The sequence below is a fragment of the Delphinapterus leucas genome, chromosome 1 (genome assembly GCF_059928025.1).
Source record: "Delphinapterus leucas isolate spDelLeu-1000000601 "Yukka" chromosome 1, BTC_Dleu_Yukka2, whole genome shotgun sequence".
NCBI classification, from domain to species: domain Eukaryota; kingdom Metazoa; phylum Chordata; class Mammalia; order Artiodactyla; family Monodontidae; genus Delphinapterus; species Delphinapterus leucas.
In genome coordinates this window covers 162,491,617-162,502,474 of record NC_143129.1, presented here as the reverse complement: position 1 = coordinate 162,502,474, position 10,858 = coordinate 162,491,617, and positions in this window count along the sequence as shown.

Genomic DNA, 10,858 nt, shown 5'->3' with positions numbered 1-10,858 from the left:
TTTTGGTTGACTTAGCTGGGTGACACAATAGGAATTCCTAATCTACTTTATGAAAATATGACTAATTTTCAAATAATTCTGAAAGAAAGAACTCTTTCTGTCTTAACACTTTAGAAAAGTTTAGATAACAAGGGAAATGTGTTCCTTAGAGATTTGAAAGAATTTAGTGGTAGATATATCTGAGGCTGGTTTTCTTTTATAACTTGTAATTTTTCTAGAAAGAGCATCTATTTCATTGAGTCCTTCTTTCAAATGAATTTGCATAGAGTTGTAGAAAGTATTCTCTTAATTTCTTCTATATACCTATACTTGCTTTCTTCATTGATCTTCTGTACACATTTTCTTTCTTGATTAGGCCAAAACTAGTGATTTATTTTATTTAGTTGTTTTCCATACACATTCTTAGGTTTATTTATCAGTCCTACTCTGCTTTTTAATTATGGTTGATTTTTAACATAAAAATAAAAGAAAGTAAGAATTAACATTTAGTTCTATTAAATCCTAACATTTTGCCATGCTCCAGATTTTTATTTCAGAAATAAAATATTATAGATTGGGTTAAAGCTCCCTTGTAAATCTTTTCCTGATAATATTTCTGTTTTTCCGCAGAGGCAATGATTATTTGGTGTGCATCATTCCATGCTTATATAATTTTATACTTAATACATAGCCTTGTTGCACATGATTGTAAACTTTATATAAAACTTTAAGTTGCATTGTGCTTATCTTTCTGCAATTTGCTTTCTTTCACTCAGTGTTGTTTGAGATTTATATGTGGATTTCTAGTTTGTTTATTCTAATTGCTGAATACCATTCCATTATATGAGTATACAAGTTCATCCTTTATTTATTTATTTATTTATTTTGTGTGTGTGCTGAAATTTTTTTTTAACATCTTTATTGGAGTATAATTGCTTTACAGTGGTGTGTTTCTTTTGTATAACAAAGTAAATCAGCTATACATATACATATATCCCCGTATCTCCTCCCTCTTGTGTCTCCCTCCCACCCTCTATCCCACTCCTCTAGGGTGGACATCCTTTATTTAAATGGATATTTTATATGTCTGATTTTGCATTTTTATAATATTCCAGTGATCCTTTTTTTTATATAGTATGCACATTGAACAAATATTTATTGAGCAAGTACAATATACTAGATGCTATTCTAGCTGCTGGATATCCAGCAGAGAATAAATAAGGCCTTGACTCCAATGAAACTTGGCTTTCTAATGTGGAAATCCAAGAAAGATATTAGAAGAGGTTGCTTACCAACTCTTCATGTAGATAGATAGATGATAATACAGAAAATAATATTTGTATGCTTCATAGCATAAAAGATGAGGCTTTGAGAGCTGTGGCCACCTGAGGCTTTACCCTACTGGCCCACAAGTTGGGAAGGTCTGTTCTAAGGTACTTACTTAGAGGTGGACTTGATGGGCCAAGGCTATGTGCATATTCCACTTTAATTAGACTTCTCAGTTCTACCATTTTTCTACTCCCACCCACAATATCTGTGTCTGTTGTTCCACATCCTTGCCAACATTTAATATGGTCATTTTACTCTTTTTAAAAAATTCATTGATTTCTACTTTAATAGAAGGCAGTTAATCTTTAGTATTCAATGCTTATTGCTTACATTTTCATTCTTTTCTGTTTGGTAATGAAAGTGCTTAACACTATGAACTTTCCTCTGAAGTGACATTTGCCTACCATGTGTTCTTCTCATTTTCATTATTTCCTAGCTATTCACATTTGTGATTTCTATCTTACTGTGGAAGCAAGAGTTAATTTCAAGAGGTAGGGTGGTTTTTTTCCCTTTTTTTTTTCACTTTTTTAATAGTCTACTATAAAGCCAGTAAAATAAGAGCTAGACCTGAAAAAGTAAAAAAGGATAACTACAGTAATTAAAACAGCTTTCCTGGGAATTCCCTGGTGGTCCAGTGGTTAGCATTCAGTGCTTCCACTGCTGGGGGCCTGGGTTCAATCCCTGGTCGGGGAACTAAGATCCTGCAAGTGTGGCCAAAAAAAAAAAAAAAAACACCACCTTTCTTTGTTGAATACCTACTATGTAACCTAGTACTTTTCTCAGTGCTTTATGTTATTTCACGTCTCACAACCTATTATTTTATGGGAGAAACTAAGACACAGAGGTTAAATATCACATAATTAGTAAACAGTGAATCTAGGATTTGTACCCAGGCAGTGTGACTCCATAGCTCATGCTTCTAATCACTGTGCAATACTACCTTTTATATGAACTGTTATCATAGATATTCCTAAATAAAAAATTAACTACCAGAAGTACATTGAAGAATAGAAGATGACAGAAATAGCAGTGTATTTTTTTAATCTCCCAAATCCCTTCATAAAAGCAAAAACCCATGCATGGCATTTATAGCAAGTCTTGGTGACAAGGTATCCCCACAATCCCAAAATAAAATTAGATAGTGACAAACTCAAAAGCAACTGTAAAACCTGAGTAGTGCCATTTATCTGTATGGAAGGTCGTGGATGAAAATCAGTGGGACGTCTGATGGCCTTGAGAATAGATCTCCCAAATCAACAGGTTTCCACTGGAAAGCATGGCTGGCCAATTTGAAAACTGCAGCCAAAAAGTGACCTGGAGATGCCAATTTGCAGGTGAGTTAAGGGGACTGTGCTAAATTCCAAATTTGTTGGAGTAATCTAGGTCCTTATGAGCTCTTGAAACTAACAAGTGTAAGCTTCATTCCAAAACAAAACCCTTTCAAGGAGAAACTGCTGGCTGTATACACCAAATTCTGCAGGACAGGGACAATAGGGTCAAAGGAAAGACAATGTATAGTTTGAAGTGAGGGAGAGAGGCAAAGGAAGCAGGTCTCAGAACTAGGTCATTTATTTTAGTCACTTTGTGAAAATAATAGTATTTCATGAACCTTGAAGATGGAAAAGTTAATTCTGTCTCAAAAGTACAGGTAAACGTTTCACTTAAAACTTAGCAACAGAAAAGAATTGTGAAATATACAAAATTATAAGAATAAAGAACAGTAAATCCTTACAAAACAAAAATCTGTTTCAAACCAAGCTAAAAGAAATTAAATGATAAAAGCTATAAAAGAACTATAAACAAGAATTAGAAAAACTCAGATGAGTGGATAAAAGAAAGGTTTAAAAAGATAAATGACAAGAATTCAGGAAAGCATTAGAAATGAAAAGAAATAAAAGTCACTGTAAAAGTGAAAACTAATCTAGAAGGAACTCAAAAGTGAATAAACAATTGATAATCCCTAAGAGAAGTAGAGGGTGGGAATGGAAAGAAGGAAAATGTTTTAAGAGAAGAGTGATATCACATATTGAAAACCTGATATCCATATAAATAGAGTCTGCAAAGAAATCCAAAGCAATGGAAAAGAGCAAATACTAAAAACTATGTGCCAGTTATTATGCTATTGTCTATGCACCCACCCCTCTATAACTCGGCTTTGTGGTGATCATTTCTGCTTTAGCAGGATTCATGTTAGCCTCTGCCAATAGGAGTCACTAGAGGGAGACTGCAAGTCTGCAGGAAAGGATTTGTTCCATCCTGTCTACTTTCTGTGAGCTTTTATGTCTGTGGTTCTTGTGAGCATTATGCCAGCAATGCTGTTTTCATCCAGCACTTTCTTCCCTAGCAGCAGCTAAATCTGGTTGCAGTTTCTATTACACTTGCAGAAGCCTTAATCGTCATGCTTCCTTCTGTCAGAGACACCCGCAGCCCCTCTTCAGGGATCTAGGTCTTAGGCCCAAGCTCAGAGACCAGCACCAGCATCATCCCTCCTCAGAGCTGTAACTTCCAGCTCCATGAGACCCCTCTAAATTTAAATTCCTATCTCCTTTCTTTGTTCTCTCATCTCAGGATATTAGCTGCTACCTCCATAACATCTTGATGTTCTCTTTATCCTTTCAGTAACTTAGTTAACTTTATACTTAATGTGTTTTTACATTCTCTCTGTTCAGATAACTAGTATGGCTTCTGCTTCCTGACTGAACCCTGGCTGATGCACTGAATTCAAGAGAACTTGCTTGAAATTAGAAAGACTTTATGTATTGAAAAGACACACTGTGCACCTAGGAACACTGACCCAGGATGGTCAGTGCTGAGTAATGGCCTAAAAAAAGAATGAAAAAATTTATAAAGGGTTTTTTGAAGAAAAAGTCCTTTGAGAGTCCATGCCAAAAAAAAAAAAAAAAAGCAGGTATAGGGAAGGTAAATCCGATTATGTTCACACTTTTCCATAATGCCACTCTATGCCAAAAGACAATGAAGTAATATGAACTTACTCAGGATTTTATATCCAACCAAATGGACTTTAAAGCGTAAGAGTCACAGGCTATCATCAATATGCAAATTCATGGAACATTGTTTCCATGACCCCTACCTGAGGAATGTATTAGAATAAGGTTCAGATAACCAGATTGACTGAGAGGCATTGATGTAAAGCATGGTAAAGTTTTGCAAGTATTAAATGACGAATAAAATTAAAATAGTACCTTGTTTAATTAATGCATCTAGGCAATGATCATCAATGGCTGCTAACATCACTAATACAGCCAGACATTGTGTACTTCTAATGGACATATTCACCAGCTGAGATATGCATCCTTCTCAGAGGTCTGAATTAAGGACTCTTCTTCCAGGCTTCTAAGTATTAATAATTCCAACTTCTCTTTTTTCTCCCAGTCCTAGCAGCTTCCTACAGTTGCTGCTGCTGTAATACCTTAGTGCTCTAGCCTTCTAGTTCTATAGTTCAAATAACATGTGGTTCCAGTCTCCTGGCTGGACTTTGACTGATATAGCACTACCTATGAAGTAATCTTGCCAAATAATTTGATCTTGAATCTTATCAAGACCCTAGATCTAGCTGCATGTTTACTGGAAATACAGTGGGTCAGAGGAACATATTAAACAACATCAATGGGATTAACCAGCAAAATCCAAATCCTAGGAGACTGCACAGGATAAACAAAAAACTTTAACAAAAACTTACAAGGAAAAAATAAGATGGCAGAGCATCCTATAGATTAAAGAAGTAGGAGTCATGTCAATGAATTGCAGTGTGTAAACCATGTTTAGATCTTTAAGCAACTGTGAACAATGGATATTTGTAATGACGTTGTGGTTATGTGTTTTTTTTTAAGTCACTTTTAGGGACTTCCCTGGTGGTGCAGTGGTTAACAATCTGCCTGCCGATGCAGGGGACACAGGTTCGAGTCCTGGTCCAGGACGATCCCACATGCCGCGGAGCAACTAAGCCCGTGCACCACAACTAATGAGCCTGCGTTCTAGAGCCCACAAGCCACAACTACTGAGCCTGCGTGCCACAGCTACTGAAGCCCGCGTGCCTAGAGCCCATGCTCTGCACCAAAGAGAAACCACTGCAATGAGAAGCCCACACACCACAACGAAGAGTAGCCCCGTTGCCACACTAGAGAAAGCCCGGGTGCAGCAACGAAGACCCAACGCAGCCAATAAATAAAAAGTCACTTTTAGACAAAAATACTTCAGGAATTAGTGGATGAAATTACATGAAATCTAGGGCTTCAAAATAATAACGGGAGAGGGGGAGTACTTGAGGGTCAAGATGAAACAAGATTGTCCGTGATTTCATAGTTGTTGAATCTAGGTGATAGGTACATAGGGATTCAATGTATTGTTACTCAGCTTTTTTTTTTTGGCTGCATTGGGTCTTCATTGCTGCACACGGACTTTCTCTAATTGTGGTGAGCGGGGGCTACTCTTCATTGCGGTGAGCGGGCTTCTCCCTGCAGTGGCTTCTTTTATTGCAGAGCATGGGGTTTTGGTGCACGGGCCTCAGTAGTTGTGGCTCACAGGCTGTAGAGCACAGGCTCAGTAGTTGTGGCACACAGGCTTGGCTACTACGCGGCACGTGGGATCGATCTTCCCGGACCAAGGCTCGAACCCGTGTCCCCTTCATTGGCAGGCGGATTCTTAACCACTGCGCCACCAGGGAAGTCCCTGTTACTCAGCTTTTACATGTGAAGTTTTCTATTATAAAAAAATGTTTAAGTGATGCACTATTACCCATTGCAGTTCATGTCAAGAATGTAAAGGTGTTTCAATATTAGGAAATTTATTTATGAAATGCAACAAAATATATCAAATTAAGAAAATGAAAAAAAAAAAAAGAAAATGATATCAATATATACAATAAAAGCATTGATAAAGCTTTAACTTTTGTGCCTGATTTCTAAAACCTTGGTAAAATTAGAATTAAAGGTTTTTTCTGTTAACAATAAAATGTTGGTAATATATTTATTAATGTGTATGTATAGACCTAGACAATAGTATGTATAACATCATGCTTAAAGGTGAAATATTAGGAGCACTACCACAAAAGTATCAGAAACAAGCCATAGATACTATCAACCATCTTACGTAACACTTTTAAATTAAGATATTTTTAGATAAAGTAGCAAGAAATAATACAGAAAGATCTCATATATCGTTCCCCCTATGGTAACATCTTGCATAACTATAATACAGTATCACAACAGGAATTTAAACATTGATACCATCCACTGATCTTATTCAGATTCACCAGTTTTACATGTACTCGTGTACTTGTGTTTACTTTTATGCAGTTTTATCATGTATGGATTTATGTAATCACCACTATAGTCAAGATACGAAACAATTCCACCAACACAGTGCTCCCTTGTGATACTTTTATAAGTACACCAACCTTCCTCTCTCCCTTCTATCCCTAACCATTGGCAACTACTAATCTATACTCCATCTCTATAATTTTGTCTTTTCAAGAATGAATGGAATCATAGAGCATATAGCCTTTTGGGACTGCTTTTTTCACTCAGCATAATACCCTTAAAATCTACCCAAGTTGTTAACGTGTCTAAATAGTCCACTCCTGTTTGTCCCTGAATAATGTTATTGATGTACTTGTTTAACAGTTCACTATTTTTTCTTTTTACAGTTCACGCTTTGAAGGACATTTGGATTGTTTCCAGTTTTAGACTATTACAAATAAAGCTGCTATGAACATTTGTATACATGATTTTTGTGTAAACATAAATTTTCATTTTTCTAGTCTAAATGCCCAGCAGTACCATCGCTGGTACAAACAAAAAAACAAAAAAAAATTGCTGGTATAAAAAAGAAACCAACCAAAAAAAATGCCAAACTATTTTCCAAAGTGGCTGTACCATTTTACATTCCACCCGCAATGTATGAGCGATCCAGATTCTCTGCATCCCTTGCAACATTTGATGTTGTCACTACTTTTTATTTTAGCCATTCTGATAGGTGTGTAGTTATATCCCACTGGAGATAAGATGATAGATGATGATAGATAGATAGATATACCCCCATTAATTTGCATTTCTCTTAAGGTAATGATGTTGGGAATATTTCCATGTGGTTATTTGCCATCCTCTTTGGTGGAGAAGTTGGCCTCAGCTAGAAATATGGACAGTTCATCCATTATAACAGAAGAAAAAGAATATGTAGGTACAGGGACTTCCCTGGTGGTCCAGTGGGTAAGACTCTGCACTCCTCATGCAGGGGGCTGGGGTTCGATCCCTGGTCAGGGAACTGGATCCCACATGCATGCCGCAACTAAGAGTCCACATGCTGCAACTATGAGCCCAGATGCCACAACTAAAGATCCTGCATGCCACAACGAAGATCCCACATGATGCAACTGGGACCCGGCACAGCCAAAATGAATAAGTAAAATTTTTTTTAAAAAAGGAATATGTAGATACAGATGTAGGTAGGTGGGGAGATATGACTGTAGAAGCTTGTGAAAGTTCTGAGTGTTTCTATTTTCTCAGTGAAACAGAAAAGGTCATCTTCTGAAAATGAGGATGAAAGAAGAGGCATTGGAGCTTTGAAGAAAGAGGATACGGCATGAAATAGAATTTAATAAAGATGAAAATCTTGTGATTGCTGGGCAGCAAAAAGGGATCCCTAGAGATCAGTAAGCAGACTTTAAAGACAGTCAATGTATATGGATTAGACAGAGAATTGGATTTTATCATGACTTTGATTTTTGGCAGATGAGTTCAATTAAGCAGAAGGAAGGCAGAGGAGTTAGAATGTATGCAATGCCAAATTAAACTTATCAGTATTAAGTATCTACCAGTTTCCCGAGTGCTTACCATCTACTAGGAACGTTAAAAAGTAGCAAAGTATTGAAAGTAAACTTCTTATCTCAATCCATTCTTATATCTAGGAAATGGTGTTAACTCTTCATTCTGCTCCCTCTTTAGGCAGGCAAAATCTTCTAGGGAGATGGCAAGGGCAATAAGCACGCTGAAAAATGTTTCTAGATTACTACAATCCCAGGCCAGCTCACATGGGACAGTGGTAGTGAGCCTCCCTGTGAGCCTCCTTGCCCCTTTTCTTTAGTTCAAGGTTTTCTTCATGCAGTGATACTTACAAAATAGCAAACAGTCAAAACAAGGTGGGTATACAATTATGTGCTTTATTAATTAAAATGACATTACTTGAGTTCTCAGGAGAAGCAGCACAGCTCCAATACCCTGAAAGTTCTCCAACACGCATGTTTAAATTTATATATGCATACAAAACCAAAAGCCCTCTCTTCTTTTTCTCTTGACTCCACCTGAGTGTCCATCAGTATGTCTCTTGGTAGAAGTCTATACCAGTTCCATGGACTACCCACTTTCACGCCCCAGAGACCTTTGCTTTTACACCCATCTTGTTTTATTACCTTTATTAGTATCTGCTCAGTTCTTCCTTAATGCTAGTTAGTTGGTTTTCCTCCAAATATGTGGAAGGTATATTTTGCTTTTTAATCAAAAGTATGCCCCCCAAAATATATATGTGTGTGTATAACCTATTGCTTCTGTTTCTCTGAAGAAACCTAAGATGTATATACTTATTCCACTAAATAAAATGAGTCCATAGAAAACCAAAGAAAATCTTTTCTTTAGAAAAAAAAAACAACTGGAACTCATATAAAGCAATGAAATTTAAAATATGACATCTATGTAGGAATGGATAGTTCACTGGGCCAGATATATAAAGAAATCTAGTATATGACGAAGACAGCTGAACTAGTGAAGGCAATTTTGATTATCAAGTGACCGAGGCAATTCTATAAAGCAGTGTTGGTAACTAGAGTCACCATGTTATACATTAGATCCTCAGACATTCATCTTATAGCTGAAAGTTTGAAGTGGTATTTCAGGGTTTTGATTTGCTTTTTTTGTTTGTTTTTGGCCAGACCGAGCAGCTTTTGGGATCTTAGTTCCACGACCAGGAATCAAACCCAGGACCCCTGCAGTGGAAGCTCAGAGTCCTAACCACTGGACCACCAAGGAATTCCCTGCACTTTCTTATTGACTAATGATGCCAAGCAACGTTTCATGTACTTAATTGGCATTTTTGTATAGCTTCCTTGCAGAAATTTCTATTTAAATCCTTTGCCTATTTCTCAATTGGGTTTTTTACATATTCTGGATACAAGTCCCTAACCAGTTATGATTTACAAATATTTTCTTCCATTCCATGAGTTTTCACTTTCTTGATGATGTCCTTTGAAGCAGTGATTAATTTTGGTAAATCCAATTTGCCTTTTTTGTTGTTCATGTTTTTGGTGTCATTTAATAATCTAAGTTTTATAATTTCATTCTTACATTTAGGCATTTCACTCTTTTTTAGTTAACTTTTGTATAGGTGTGAAGTAAGGGTCCATATGAAACTTAGAATCAGCGTTATCAATTTCAATAAGTCAGCTGGAACATGCTAAATGAGTAAATTATTTTGGGGAATGCTATGTCAATGAACACGGAATGTATTTCTATTTGGATCTTTGTCTTTTTCCCCTCATTCCCTCTTAACCTCAAGCACGTTTAGAACCCAACCCACTTTAGATGCAAAACATTACATGCCTGATAAACCACTTGTTAAAAATCTTGAGGACTGGGGCTTCCCTGGTGGCGCAGTGGTTGAGGGTCCGCCTGCCGATGCAGGGGACACGGGTTCGTGCCCCGGTCCGGGAAGATCCCACATGCCGCGGAACGGCTAGGCCCACGAGCTATGGCCGCTGAGCCTGCGCGTCCGGAGCCTGTGCCCCGCAACGGGAGAGGCCGCAACAGTGAGAGGCCCGCATACCGAAAAAAAATCTTTGAGGACTTGTTTTGAGCTTAAGCTCCCCCACTCGACTCCCCAACACACTTAAAATACCAACTAATCAACATACAACCCTGCTAGGCAGGGAATTTTTAATTTTTTTTTGGCTGCACTGGGTCTTAGTTATGGCATGCAGGATCTTCAGTTGCTGCATGCAAGCTCTTGGTTGTGGCACGTGGGATCTAGTTCCCCGAACAGGGATGGAAGCTGGGCCCCCTGCATTTAGGGTGCAGAGTCTTAGCCACTGGACCACCAGGTAAGCCCCTAGGCAGGGATTCTTAATCCTATTATAACATCATGTTAAGAGGTTATGGAAAAAAAACTTTTTGGCCAAACCAATATACAACTTGTCCAAGTTAAATGGTCTCTCCCACGAATCCCAATCCTCAGTCCTAAGGATCTATTACTAATTTCCCCTTGTGGACTCCACGGTCTAAAAGCTTACCAAAATTAACAATTTCCTATTCGCTATAAAATATAAAAATCCTGGACCTGTTGCCTGTGAACCTGATGAATAGTAAATTTATTTGAAAATGCCACATGCTCCTTTTGTTTTTGTCTCCGTGCAACTTCATTTATGTACACCCACCTTTTACCCCAATGAAGAAAAAGTAGTATGTTCATCCTATTGATGAGCAAACTGCAATTCAGGCAACTTGCCAGATAATGCAACTGGGCAAATTTCAGAATACTTGAACTC